Source organism: Tursiops truncatus, chromosome 4 (assembly GCF_011762595.2).
Source record: "Tursiops truncatus isolate mTurTru1 chromosome 4, mTurTru1.mat.Y, whole genome shotgun sequence".
In the NCBI taxonomy this organism is placed as follows: Eukaryota; Metazoa; Chordata; class Mammalia; order Artiodactyla; family Delphinidae; genus Tursiops; species Tursiops truncatus.
Window position 1 is genome coordinate 3,326,797 of NC_047037.1, and position 15,288 is coordinate 3,342,084.

Sequence of the window (15,288 nt, forward strand, 5' to 3'; positions counted from 1 at the left end):
TATATATGTATGTATAAGTGAATCACTTAGCTATACACCTGAAACTAACACACCATTGTAAATCAACTATACTCCAATATAAAACGAAAATTAAATTAAAAAAATAAAACTCAATGATAAAAACAAACAAACAAATAAACAAAAAACAGAAATATGTTCTCTCAGTTCTAGAGGCCAGAAGTAGGTAATAGAAGTGTGGGCAGCCCTGTACCTCCTGCAGAGGCTCTGGAGGAGAATCCTGCCCTGCCTCTCCCAGTTTCGGGGGGTTCCAGGCGCCCCCCACTTCTGGTGCCATAATTCCAGGCCCCGCCTCTGTCCTCACATGCCTTCCTCCCCGTCTCTCTCTGTGTCTTCTCCTTTTCTGTCTCCTGGAAGGACATTTGTCACTGGATTTAGGGTCCAACCAATCCAAAATGATGTCATTGCAAGATCCTTAATTACATCTGCAAAGACCCTTTTCCCAAATAAGGTCTCATTCACAGTTTCCAGGCATTAAGATGTGGACATGTCATTCCTGGAGCCAAGGTCAGCCCGCTACACCAGACGTGGCGTGTCCCTCGTTTCCTCGGCCCCAGAAGAAAGGCGTTTTGTGGTCAGGGACCAGTGGGCAGGAAAGGGAATTGGAGGACAGGTCTGCTCTGTTTTCTTCCTCTGGGTGCTCTGATTCCCACCGTGTACCCCCATCTCCCAGCTTTATGACCGTCAGATTTGGGTCCCAGAGCTGCAGCCTAGGGCCTTCCAGGTTTCCCAGCTCAAGTTCCCAAGTGTTAAAAGTGCTGGCCAGCCCGAGACAGGCTGACCTTAGATCACATGTCTTTCCCTGGTCCAGTCACTTGGGGTCCTGAGGGGGCTGGGACAGCAGAGCCACGTGACTCAGCACATGGCCTCCAGGCCCGCTCCTTCAGGCCTCCCTGGTGGGGCTGCGGAGAACCTCCTCAGAAGGGGGATATTTGGGTAGACAACCCTTGCACGGGCCCTTGAAGGAGAATGTGGTGGAATCTTGGGCTCCACAGTGTCCCTGGGACTGAGCTCCATCTCCCGACGTGCCAAACTCCTTTTTACAAAGAAGTCACGCTTTTGGAGAGACGTAAGCATGAATCCTGGGGTCACGTTACCAGGGAGGCTCTGGTCATGATGTAATCAGAATGACGGTCCCACTGATCCATCACCACTTTCATTTCTCACTTAAGTGTCGTAACAATGCTGCAAAGGAGTCCCTAGCTCTGCCACCACCCCACGGGGCCATCAAGGACATCAAGGCTCATCACAGCTAAATTACTTGTTCAAGTTCACCTGACTGCCAAGTACTGGCCCAGAATGAGCCCGTCGCCTTCTTCACGGCAACTTCTCTGTAATGGCCACTTTCTTTTCATTTTTTTGGCCATGCCACTTGGCTTGTGGGATCTTAGTTCCCCAACCAGGGATTGACCCCAGGCCAACCACAGTGAAAGTGCAGAGTCCTAACCCCTGGACCACCAGGGAAGTCCCGTGGCTGTTTTCATTAACGCCTTACATTAGTCACTCCCTTTGGAAATCAGGTTGGAATTAATTTAATGCCAAGGGCTCTGCATTAGAAAAGTGGCCTGGATTTTGTGGCGCTCTGATTTGGCACCATCATGCACGTGAGGTTGCAGGGATTCACGTGTGGAAGCCGGCCCTGGGGAGTGTTGCCCACTGCAGCATAAGCACTGAGAATCTCGGGTTCTTACCCACCATCTTTTTTTTTTTTTTTTTTTTTCTCTTCTGGTATTATCACTGAGGACCTGATGCTTATAAAATATGTGAGGGGAATTAATTAAAATTATTTATCTTCCCCCAATCAGGGATTAACTGTGGGGCAGGGAGGGCTCTAGCAGAGCATAGAAGGGACCCCTATGAAGCTGAGAGATCCCTGTACATATTCGGAGATGAAATGACAGCGCCAGACCCAGAAATGGTAAGGAGATCCTGTGACAAAGCGACAGCCTGGACACCACAGAAGGGGCTGGAGGGGACCCTTTGAGGGGGTTTGGGTTCCGGTTCGGGTTCCCGTTCAGGGTTCCTCGGGGTACCCCCTCGGGTCTCTCCCCACCCCCGCATGCAGGATCTTATTTCCCCAACCAGGAATCGAACCTGTGCCCCCTGCAGTGGAAGCGCAGAGTCCTAACCACCGGACCACCAGGGAAGTCCCTGCTTTGAGGTTTTATGTTGGAATCTGCCTTCTCTTCCTTCCCGTCTACCAGGCGTGCTTCACGGTGACTGGGAACCCTCAGGAGAGGACGCTCAGGAAGACTTCTCTTTTCCCAATACCTCCCACACCCACTTAATTTTCAGGAAAATAATTAATTTTGAAAAGAACGAGGTAATCATTAAACGAACTGTATTTCTAGCGGGCCGCCCTCGTCGGACACAGAAGCATCAGGGCCATGCAACCCGGCATCTACATCACCCCCTCTGGAATCTGCTCCTTTTTTTTTTTTTAATGCTTCAATTTCATCTTTGGTGAAGGAGCTGTGAACTCCACCCGTCCGGCTCGGGACGTCATTAGGGCCTCTGCGGGCCTGCTGGGCTCTGTGGCTGGGTGTGCTAAAAATAACTGGAGAGGTTAAAAAAAAAAAAAAAAAAAGTGGAAGCAGATTTAAGGGCTCTTCTGGAAAATGAAACACAGAAGCTGGGCTCTGGGTGGTTCTATTTAAAGATAATCATCATCTCATCCATGCCCGTGGATCCACACGTGAAGGCTTTATTCCTGGAGCAGAGCCAGGGCAGGGGAGGAGGGTCTGATCTGCGCTGGGACCCACCCCTCCCAGGCGCTCTTCAGGGCAGCTGCTGTCCCCAGAGAAGGGCACGCGACAGACCCCAGCTCAGCCCTTTCGTTCCACAGCCATTCCTTCGAATCGAGGAAAGCGAAAATAAAGTTTTCGAGGCCAATGTCACAATATTATCTTCTGTGAAAAGCAAAATCAATGAGGCTCTGAAAACTTAAAAGAAGTTAAAAGACTTTTGTGTGGTCCTCCCCTTAGAGAGAGAAGGAGAAAGAGAGAGACAGAGAGAGACAGAGACAGAGAGAGAGAAAGAGGAAATCAGGCTGCTTTGTTCAAAGCAACGGCCAACACAGACTTCTCTTTCTTTCTTTCTTTCTTTCTCCCCCCCACCTTCTTTTTAAAATACATCTGGTCTTAATCTTTATACACCAGTGGACAAAAGCAATTAGACAGCTCTGCTTTCCATGTCATAATAATGAAAGTCATACATTTTCCATGGCTGTCTCATTTGGTTACCCCAGCTCTGCAGAAAGAGCTTAAATGCAATTTAAAATGCGGGTCTTTACTTGACAGTCCTGTTTGTCAAGCTTTGACCAATCTGGTGGAGGTGGCTACAGGAGTTTTCATATAAGGTGAAACTTCGACTATTGCTCTAGTGATCAGGACACTGCAAGAGACAGAACTCAGTACAAGCCAGCCTAAGCAAAAAAAGAGAATGGGTTCATATACCTGGGAAATTTAAGAGGGTGAATCTGGTCAGACAAAACTGATTCCGAGGCTTCAAACAATGCCGTCATCTTTTTCTCTTCCCCTGACTCTCCCAAGATAAGCCACTCCAAGGAAAGGGTTGCCTCATTACCAATACTTCCTGTAATGATTCTGGAATGAATTCTCACTGAGTGAGGTGCCCATCCTTAAACTGCTTACAGCTTTGGGTTGCTGGTCCATTCCTGGAGATGGGAATGGGGTCCACTCCACGAAACCAGAGGACTGAGATTGGGTTGGGGTTGGTTCCCCCTAAGAAAAAGGCATTTCAGCTGCAGAAGAAGGGGGAATGGCTGGAGGATGCCGTAGCTAGCCCAGGTGGGAGCCCTTGTGAATTGTAGCCAGGCACCCCCTCCAGGCTAATGCAGCCTTGTGCACCCCCCATTTGGGGGGCAGATGGCACCTACCTTCCTCTGGGCAGAAAGCAGCCCCAGACCCAGGACACAAGGTTGAGTGAGCAGAGATAAAGCGGGATATTAGCCCAGTCTCCTCTCTTGTACAGTGTGAAACCTGAACAACTGTGATCGGCGGCCCTGCTGGGTGGGCAGATGTCCTGACAACCACCCAGACCATCTTAGAAGAGATCCCTCGCCCCGAGGGCTCTGGCCCGATAGGCTTAAGCTGTGGCTTCTGCGCAGGCCATACGCGTGAGCCGTTTCACGGCTTCATGTTGGTTCAGCCTTGGGTATGTGAGGTTAACTCACGGGGGACGTGCTAGAGGAGGAGACCAGACCTGGTTTGCTTGCTGGTTCTGTCCTTAACCACCGGGACATACCTGCTTCCGTCCTGATGCCTCTGTGGGTCTCAACTTCCTGTGTAAAGCAAGAGGACCCTTGCAAGTACTCTCCCCTCCCACAGAAAGTCCCGATCGGGAAGGAGTCTGGTGGTTTGGTGGTCTTTGCTTTCCTCCCAGCCTTCCACTGCTTGTGTCAACAAAAACAATTCTTCCTTCCACCTGCTGGCCCCCTTCCCCCAGCCTGGTCTCTTCAGATGTGTGAAACTGGTGGTTTTACTGCCTTAGTCAGATCCAGCACCTCCAGGGCGTCCTCAGGTTGTCATTTCCCTCCCCTAGGCACTGGTGACTCACAACCCCCCTTTCTGCCTGTTAGGCAAATGAGCACCCACCCACTCCCCAACTGGGGCCCCTGCCGAACCTGGCTGGGGACAAACTCAGTGTGTCTGAAAGAGTGAAAATGCAAAGCATAGCAGTGGGACTTCTGTCCAATGGGGTCGGGCGCTCACAGCCTTGGCAAAGGGAGGACCGTGAAACAAGGGTGTCCCTAGGGAAGGCTGGGACACTGCGCCGATACCCCTACCTGTCCTGCTTTTGCCCTGGTAGCCCCTGGGGGCAGGGGGCGGAGCACAGGGATTTGTACTCATCTTATAGGGGAGCATTTAACATGCCTATTCGCCTTTGCCAATAGCCGATTCTAGTGCCAGCGGTGAACCCCACAAACGTCTTGAAGACTCTGTCATCTGACAGCAACCAAACTTCCTTTCAGGTCCTTCTGCCTGGTCCCACCCCCCTAGACCTGGGAAAGCCGGGGCGGAGTGAGCAAGTTTAGCACCTGCTCGAGCTGCTGGGGGAGGGGGTGAGGACTGTGTGACACGTCCTTTGGGGTGAGCTGGTCTGCTTGTATTTTACTACTCACAGCCAAATGGATCTTCCAAGGCCAATCCATTAGACTCATTGGTCTGAGTGGGGTTAAGCAATGCCTATGGGTGCCACTGCGTGCCGGTAGTGGAGTATTTTGGGGTCTAAACGACCAGTCCACACACAATGTCTTTTAGTGATGTCTCCTCTATCATCCGGTGTCTTCCAGGGATCAGATTATACGTGGGGAAGCATAATAACAGTGATGCCCATATTCAGAGAGCCCATCATTCAGTCCTCAGAGACTCCCCACCCCACCCCCGCTGCCCCGCCCCGCCGTTTTTTTCAGCTTGCGGGATCCTAGCTCCCCTACCAGGGACCAGGGATCAAACCCAGGCCCTCAGCAGCGAGAGCGCAGAGTCCTAACCACTGGACCACCAGGGAATTAACAAATTTTAAAAAATAATTTATTTTATTGAAGTATAGTTGATTTACAATGCTGTGTTAATTTCTGCTGTACAGCAAAGTGACAGTTATACACGTACATACATTCTTTTTTTTTTTCTTAACATCTTTATTGGAGTATAATTGCTTTACAGTATTGTGTTAGTTGCTGCTGTATAACAAAGTGAATCAGCTATACTTATACATATATCCCCATATCCCCTCCCTCTTGGGTCTCCCTCCCACCCTCCCTATCCCACCCCTCCAGGTGGTCACAAAGCACCGAGCTGACCTCCCTGTGCTATGCGGCTGCTTCCCACTAGCTAGCTATTTGACATTTGGTAGTGCACGTATATACATTGTTTTTCATATTCTTTTCCATTATGGTTTATCCTAGGAGACCGAATACAGTTCCCTATGCTATACAGTAGGACCTTGTTGTTTATCCATTCTCTATATAATACTTTGCATCTGCTAATCCCAAACTCCCAGTCTTTCCCTCTCCTGCCCCCCTCCCCTCTGGCAACCACAAGTCTAGAACCCTTTTATATACAGGGTAAAACCTAGCAGTTCAGAACTTGAACTACTGGACTCAAATCTTCACTCCTCCAATGACTAAGAAAACTTCAATAAATTACTTAACCTCCTGGGCCCTCAGTTTGCTTATCTGTAACATAACGACCTCTAACCTCACACGTTCGGGGAGAGTTCAGTGCAACAATCCAAGTGAAGCTCTTAGCACACGGTCAGGCATGGAATAAAGGTTCAATACAGGTTGGCGACTGCTGTCAACATCCATGAACTCATTTGACTATAACAACACATTTGAAGTCATTTTCTTCTTTTGAAGATATTTTCTTCCTTGGATCAATGAGGAAAGTGAGATCAGAAAGTAAAAAAAACAAGCCTGGGGGAAAGAAGGGGGAGAGAAAGAGGAGACTAGGGAGTGGGAGGCCGGGTGCCACAGGCAAGGGGCATGAAGGGGACAGAGGCTTACGCTCCAAGTGGCTCTGCGTTCCCTGCGGAGTGCGCAGGAGGGGTCGTGACCCACAGATAACAGAGACGAGACAAAGACATTGAAAGGGGACCCAGTTACGGAAGGGACTGAAACTTCACAGTAAAGAGGGGAAAAGATTAGATTGGCATTTTATCCTGAAAAAAAAAAAAAGGGGGGGGCTTCCCTGACGATCCGGTGGTTAGGTCTCAGCACTCCCACTGCACAGGACATGGGTTTGAGCCCTGGTCAGGGAACTAAGATCCCATGAGCCGTGTGGTGTGGCCAAAAAAAAAAAAGACACCAGAATTATGAAAATAACTTTATGGAGATTATATTTCCAGCCACGTGCTCATTCTGAGACCAATAAAGACATCTGAACCTTTTTTTTTGATAAAATTGTATGGTCTTCTTTACTTCAATTTTGACTTTCACATCACATTTATTAAAAAAAGGGCACTTTTTTCCCACAAAAATATTTGATGGCCTCGTCAATTTTGAGGGCCTTTTCTGAATCCTTGTCACACCCGTTGTCTCGTTTTACTTCTCTGTTTTCTCTTTGGTGGTTGCCAACTGCCCTTGGTCAAGGTGGCTGAGATCAGTCCTGCTAAGTGACTTTCACCCACTTCAGGAAACCCCGCGACTCTGCAAGATTTGCAATTTCACCTTATGAACTGATTTGCATTCGATTTGAATTGTAATTTTGGATGCTGCTACAAACCACACAAGTGTTGATTTGCCCGGGGTGGGGGTGGGGGTGCGGGCGGGATGGTTTCTGGTGTGAAACAGGGAGAGACTGTGTTATGGTCCATTAGAGAGAGTTTCATGCTATGACAACTTTTGCTTCGTGAGCGAGTCATAACTGTAGGCACTTGGGTAACAAATTCTCAGATAACAACCATACGCCGTATAGGAACGAAGCACATGGTTTTGATAAACACAGGGCTTCATGGCCAAAAATGTGGCTAACATTTTCTTTCTATAGGCAATTACAGTGGGATGAGAGAGGGCAGGAAAGTAATGATAGTAACAGGTTATATATAACACACTGAATAAAATAGGAAGCCACTAGTCCATTCTGATATAAACAAATGACTCAATTGAAAGTCTGATGAGCAATGAAATATTTATGTGGTTTCAAGGGTCTCCACAAAATACTCATGAAAGAGGAGAGAATCACTGTTGAGGACACCATTCTGACCAACGTCACCAGCATGGGGCAAACTGAGGTCGCGCCCCACACGGTAGGATGCAAAGAACCCAGCATTGCTTCTGCAATATTCCCGCCAAAGAGGCCCTATTCCCGCCTGACTCTAACCCAGGGGAAACATCAAGTCAAACCCAAACTGAGGGACATTCTACACAAGTCTGGACTGTCGTCTTCAAAAGTGTCAAGGACATAAAAATCAAGGAAGAAAGGAGGAGCTGCTCCAAACTGAAGGAGCCCGAAGAGACAGGGCAACGGACGCACAGGTGATTCTGAACTGGATCCCTCTGTTGAGAAAATGCTGTTTTCAGGCTACTTGTCGAGACTTGAATGGAGCTTGAGGGTTAAATGGCAGCGATGTCTCAATGTTAGTTTCCTAACTTTTCAAAGGGTTGGACTCTGATGAAATTGCAGGGCATCAGGTCTGCAAGAGGCTTTCAAATGGTTCAGGGAGGAAAGGGCTGTTTGTACGTATACTTGCAACGTTTCTGTAAGTTTGAGATTGCTTTTTAAAAAAAAGAGCAAGGAAGGCGGTCCTTCTCACTGAGCAGTTGGTAAAGTCATGCAGGATGCAGGGTGGAGTTAAAGGGCAGTGCTAAGGAGTGGCACCGGCGGCTGTGTGTTCGTTCAGGGAAGACACCTGCCAGGCGCGTGGAGGGTGGGCCTCGGGAAAGAAGGTGGGGGAGGGGCTCGGGACATGCTGTAGATGACAGGGCTGGAGCTCTGCCAGGGACAATAGACAAGTAGAAAACAGATTCGAGACCTCCAGAGGAGGGGGATGCAAAAAAAGAGGAGGGGGAGAAGGTGAGGGAGGTTTCAGGCCTCACGGGGAGGGGAGGGTGACGTGGGTCAGTGGTGAGTTGGGGCCTGGGGGCAGTGGGCTTGGGCAGGCGGGTGATGGGCATGCTGAGGACCAGAGCAGGCAGGCTGTGGCATGGGCTCCCCACCAACCTCCAAGGTCCAAGGTAGAAGCCAGTGTGGCTCATCTTCCCAGAAGGGGATTTTGAAATCTTGGAGTGACAGACACCAGGAAGCAATGAAATATGGTCTGGAACCAGGAAGAAAGATCACAGATGAGCAATATGAATTGGGGGTTATCTGCTGGGAAGCCAAGAGAACAACTGAGGTTAGTGAGGGAGAGCAGGGGGGAAGGGGGGAGGGAGGGCAGGCATGGGGGAGGGGAGGGGAGAATATGGGGGAGGGGGAGAGGGAGTATGGGGGAGGGGAGGGAGAGGGAAGGAGAGGAGGGGAAGGGGAGGGAGGGAGAGCATGGGGGAGGGGAGAGGGAGTATGGGGGAGGGAGGGAGAAAATGGGGGACAGAGTGTGGGGAGGGGAGAGGGGAGGGAGGGAGAACATGGAGGAGGGGAGAGAGAGGGCAGGGGGAGGGGGAGGTTTCTAGGAGGTTGAGGGGAAGGGGCCTGGGAAGGGGACAGTAAGTGGGGCTGGGGAAGCAGGAGGGAAACCTGTCTATCTGATTATTTAATCGTGTGATTAATCTAAATGCCCCAGTGAGAAAATATCCACCAGATCACAAGGGTTTCCTACTTACTTTCTGACCTTCTAGCTTTGCTTTTTGTTTTTTTTTTTTAAATATAAACTAACCTCTATGGTTAAAAGTAGAGCCCTCCACACAGCACACCCCGAATCTGTATGAGTCCCTCTCGCTCAGTTTGGACAGAAGACTTGGTCCAGCAGTTAGCAGAGAGGATGCACAGGGTGTGGTCCTCAGGGTCCCAGCTCCACCATGTACCAGCCTTAGGACCTTGGGACAGTTACTTCATCTGTCTGTGCCTCAGTTTCCTCATCTGTTAAATGCAGGTCATACTAGTTCCTACTCCTAGGATTATTATGAGAGTTAAAGGTGTTAACGCTCGAGAACTTCCTGGAATCGTGGCCAGCACTATGTGTGACTGTGTGTTACTAAACAAGTGTGAACCCTAACTGCCGTCCAGCCACAGACGCCTACCGGCCACCCCTGCTGCGGGAGTGAAGTACAGGTTACCCTCGTACTGGTACAGCACAAGCAGATGGCCCGTGGGCAGGGAACTTCTGATGTCCAGAGGCCGGTCTAGCCATCCATTTGTTGCCAGATCAGAGCCCCCGTGGTTGATCTCAGGAATCCAAGCTGGCTGTCACACACACGTGACCATGGAGGCGACAGCGGGGGAGGGGGGACTGCCGGGGGAGGAGGGAAAGCCTGAGTCCCCGCAGGACTGTCCGGAATGCGCTCTCCTCCCCCGTCTCAGCCCAGTCTCAGCCCAGGCATAGTAGAGCCGCCTCCGCCTTCAACCTGCAGACACAGGACCTTGTTAAATGCAGATTCTGCTACAACATGGATGAGCCTTGAAGAGGTGATGCTGGGTGTCACCAAAGGACAGCCACTGTATGATTCCTCTCTCTGGGGTCCCTGAGTGGTCAAATTCATCAAGACAGAAGGTGAACGGCATTTGCCAGGGACTGGGGAGGTGGAGATGGGTAGTCATTGTTTAATGGGGCCAGAGTCAGTTTTGCAAGATAAAACGGGTTCTGGAGAGGATGGTGGTGACGTTTACACAGCAGTGTGAAAGTGCTTAATATCACTGAACTGTACTCTTAAAAATGGCTAAGAGGGTAAATTTAATTAAATTAATTTTTTTTAGGCCACGCGGCGCGGCCTGAGGGACCTTAGTTCCCCGACCAGGGACTGAACCCACGCCCCCTTGCAGTGGAAGCCCCGAGTCCTAACCACTGGACCACCAGGGAAGTCCCCAGAAGGTAAATTTTAGATGTGCATTCTTACCACAATGAAAAATTCTTTAAAAAAAATGCAGATTCTGATTCAGCCTTTCAGGAGTGGGGCCTGAGACTCTGCATTTCTATACAACTCCTAGGGGAGGCCAGTGCCATGGGACCTCACTTAGAGCAAAAAGCTGCTGCACAGCTGAGCCAGGTGCCTTGAGGTCCTTTTTAACAGTCCCAGCACCTGCTTTGCATTAAAGCTATAGGAACGGCTTGAGTGAAATGGAATTGGACTCTAAGCCCTTTGAGAGCTCTGGCCTCCTCATTCGACACTCAGAGAAGCGGCCAAGAAAGCTTCCATCGCAACAGACACAATCCCAGCAAAATACTTCTAGAGCCAGAATTATTATCTGTTCCTCTAGGGCTGGCCGACTCACTAGGAAATTAACTTCAGCCTGCGAGCTCATCTGGTCCTTTACTAGGGGGTTCTTCTAGCGGGTCTGAGCCTGCAACTTTCCTCCGGCTAGCCCACCAACACAGGGACCACCCCTGTGATGTTCACTGCTTATCTCCCTAGCACAGTAACTAGTGCATAACAGATGTTCAATAAACACGTGTTGAATGAAAATAGCTAACACACAGATCGTGCTTATAAAGCAGTGTTCTGAGAATTTTATACGGTAGATGGTATTTTCCAAAGAAGGCCATAAAACGTCTCCCATCCTACATGTTCTTCTTCTTCTTCTTTTTTTGGATATTCATTTATTTATTTGGCTGTGTTGGATCTTAGTTGCGGCACGCGGGAACTTTTGTTGCGGCGTGTGGGCTTCTCTCTGTAGTTGTGGCACGCGGGCTCTAGAGCACGTGGGCTTAGTTGCCCCGCAGCACGTGGGATCTTAGTTCCTGGACCAGGAGTCGAACCCATGTCCCCTGCACTGGAAGGCGGATTCTTAACCACTGGACCACCAGGGAAGTCCTTACATATACTTCTTATAATTGACCTGGATGTTCTTCCCATGGAGGAGTGGGGTTTATGTCCCCTCTCCTGGAACCTGGGTGGACTCAGTATGGATCAAATGGACATTTGAAGGCATAAGTCAAGAACTGTTTGCATAAGTTTTCCAATGCTGTATCTTTGAATTTAATTTTTTATTTTTATTATTTTCTTGGCCATGCTGGGTGGCTTGTAGGCTCTCAGTTCCCCTACCAGGGATCAAACCCGGGCCCGGTGAGTGAAAGTGCCGAGTCCCAACCACAGGACCGCCAGGGTATTCCCTCGAATGCTGTATCTTTGGAGAAAAGATCTTTCTAGAATTGGAGCGGACCTTCTTCCTGTGTTAGCCAACGATTGCCACAAAAGGGCTGGATAATAAACCATCAGTAGGCTTGCAATACTTTACTCTCAGGGATCTGTGGTTTGCTGGGGGGTGGGGGTTGGACCAGGTTGTACTCAGCTGGGGGGTGGGTGGGAGGTGGTCTGGTTTGGCCGCACATGTCTGCCATCCTTTTCTAGAACCAACGGGCTCACCTAGGTCTGTTCTCAGGCAATGGCAAAGGCTCAAGAGAGCCTGCCAAACCCACCAATGCTTTCCAAACCTCCCCAGCATCTCACTTGCTTGTATCCCAGTGGCCAAAATAGACCTCACAGCTGAAGCCACAGTCAAGGGAGGGGAGGAGAGTGAATATTTTTAACAATAGCCACAACTTTTCCAATGTTAGCAACATATTTAGACGTGTTTAGAGGTCTTACAAATATGTGGTGGCCATGTCCTTATTCCATTCAATACCCTGAACACATTATTTTCAGAGGCTTCCTGGTACCCCGTCCTATAAATGCATCCCAATGTATTTCATCGCTCCCCAGTGGTTGACTATTTAGATTGTTTCCTTTTATTGCTGCTGTAATTAATATATGACAACATCCATGCCCATGAATCTTGGTTCACATTTCTGGATAATTTTCTCAGGATAAGGTTCTTGAAGTGGAATTTCTGATCAAAGGGACTCAATTTTAAGTCTGTGGACAGAACCTTAATGGCAGAGAGCTTTGTTCAAACTCCCTCCTGGAAAGATTACACACAGACTGGTCTCTGTAAGTGGAAGCTCACTTACAAATTAAATTCTTTGTTGTAAAACATGGGAGCCTCAAGTGAGTTTGGGTGGCATGAGCCAATTTTGCCTAAGACTGGTCACCCAGGAAAATGGGAAATTTAAGTTTTACTGGGGAGAGAAATCCTATGCTGAGGTCCATAGTCAGAATGGACACATATTTATTTTGCAAAACACCATTGGAGGAGTACAGAAGAACAAAAACATGCTTTCTGTGAGAAGCATTTCTTCTTTGTTATAGAATCCAGTTGCTAAACCACACTTGGTGACCAAGTCGTATTACATATTTTTAAATTGAATTAAAGCTCTCGGCCCCCACTCTTAAGGTTGGTGAGAAGTCCAAACCAGTCATTTTGATAGGACACACACACACACACACACACACACACACACACACACACACACAGTCTCCAGCCAGGGCTACCATGTATATAGCACTCAGGTTGCGCACAGAACTGAAACCTTGCAACCCAGACTGGGACTTAAACCCACGGTCTTTCAACTGAGATCACACACCTCATCACAGGACCTAATGAAGCTCAGGTTCTTGATGTCTCATTGCAGAAAAGTGAGAGACAAAGTGATAGGTAAGAAGTAGATTTATTTAGAGAGAAACACACTCCATAGACAGAGTGTGGGCCATCTCAGAAGTCAAGAGGCCCCAGGGTACAGGGTGGTTACTTTTCATGGGCTGGGTAATTTCCTTCTTTCTTTTTTTTTTTTTTAACGTCCTAAATTTTATTTATTTATTTATTTATTATTCATTTATTTACATAGCAGGTTCTTCTTAGTTCTCTATTTTATACATATTAGTGTATATATGTCAATCCCAATCTCCCAATTCATCCCACCATCCCACCCCAACTTTCCCCCCTTGGTGTCCATACGTTTGTTCTCTACACCTGTGTCTCTATTTCTGCCCTGCAAACCGGTTCATCTGTACCATTTTTCTAGGTTCCACATATATGCGTTAATATACGATATTTGTCTTTCTCTTTCTGACTTACTTCACTCTGTATGACAGTCTCTAGATCCATCCACGTCTCTATAAATGACGCAATTTCATTCCTTTTTAAGGCTGAATAATATTCCATTGTATATATGTACCACTTCTTCTTTGTCCATTCATCTGTTGATAGGCATTTAGGTTGCTTCCATGACCTGGCTGTTATAAATAGTGCTGCAATGAACATTGGGGTGCATGTGTCTTTTTGAATTATGTTTTTCTTAGGGTATATGCCCAAGAGTGGGATTGCTGGGTCATATGGTAATTCTATATTTAGTGTTTTAAGGAACCTCCATACTGTTTTAAACAGTGGCTGTATCAATTCACATTCCCACCAACAGTGCAAGAGGGTTCCCTTTTCTCCATGCCTTCTCCAGCATTCGTTGTTTGCAGATTTTCTGATGAAGCCCATTCTAACCAGTGTTAGGTGATACCTTATTGTAGGTTTGATTTACATTTCTCTAATAATTAGTTGAGCAGCTTTTCATGTGCCTCTTGGCCATTTGCATGTCTTCTTTGGATAAATGTCTATTTAGGTCTTCTGCCCATTTTTTGATTGGGTTGTTTGGTTTTTTAATATTGAGCTTCATGAGCTGTTTATATATTTTGGAGATTAATCCTTTTTCCGTTGACTCATTTGCAAATATTTTCTCCCATTCTGAGGGTTGTCTTTTTGTCTTGTTTATAGTTTCCTTTGTTGTGCAAAAGCTTTAAAGTTTCATTAGGTCCCATTTGTTTATCTTTGTTTTTATTTCCATTACTCTAGGAGGTGGGTCAAAAAAGATCTTGTTGTGATTTAAGTCAGAGTGTTCTTCCTATGTTTTCCTATAGTGTCCAGTCTTACATTTAGATCTTTAATCCATTTTGAGTTTATTTTTGTGTATGGTGTTAGAGAGTGTTCTAATTTCATTCTTTTACATGTAGCTGTCCAGTTTTCCCAGCGCCACTTATTGAAGAGATTGTCTTTTCTCCATTGTATATTCTTGCCTCCTTTGTCATAGATTAGTTGACCATAGGTGCATGGGTTTATCTCTGGGCTTTCTATCCTGTTCCATTGATCTATATTTCTGTTTTTGTGTCAGTACCATATTGTCCTGATGTCTGTAGCTTTGTAGTATAGTTTGAAGTCAGGGAGTATGATTCCTCTACCCCCGTTTTCTCCCTCAAGACTGCTTTGGCTATTCGGAGTCTTTTGTGTCTCCATACAAATTTTAACACTTTTTGTTCTAGTCTGTAAAAAATGCCATTGGTAATTTGATAGGGATTGCATTGAATCTGTAGATTGCTTTGGATGGTATAGTCATTTTCACAATATTGATTCTTCCAATCCAAGAACGTGGTATATCTCTCCATCTGTTTGTGTCATCTTTGATTTCTTTCATCAGTGTCTTATAGTTTTCTGCATACAGGTCTTTTACCTCCTTAGGTAGGCTTATTCCTAGGTATTTTATTCTTTTTGTTGCAATGGTGAATGGGATTGTTTTCTTAATTTCTCTTTCTGATCTTTTGTTGTTAGTGTATAGAAATGCAAGAGATTTCTGTGCATTAATTTTGTATCCTGCTACTTTATCAAATTCATTGATTAGCTCTAGTAGTTTTCTGGTAGCATCTTTAGGATTCTCTATGTATAGTATCATGTCATATGCAAAGAGTGACAGCTTTACTTCTTCTTTTCCAATTTGGATTCCTTTTATTTCCTTTTCTTC

The 15,288-nt window shown here is 47.2% G+C and overlaps 1 long non-coding RNA gene across 4 annotated transcripts in view; it reads left to right on the forward strand.

Annotated features, from left to right (window-relative positions):
- The first annotated feature begins 8,101 nt into the window (after positions 1–8,101).
- Positions 8,102–15,288, forward strand: part of LOC109552303 (uncharacterized) — a 55,295-nt gene continuing 48,108 nt past the window's right edge. For 2 of the 4 annotated variants that reach the window (XR_012331273.1, XR_012331275.1), the window contains exons 1-2: positions 8,102–8,874; positions 10,389–10,503. This is a non-coding gene — a long non-coding RNA (uncharacterized lncRNA). Of the gene's footprint in view, positions 8,875–9,179; positions 10,186–10,388; positions 10,504–15,288 lie in introns of those variants that run through there. The other 2 variants (XR_002179098.3, XR_012331274.1) reach the window with 2 other exon arrangements.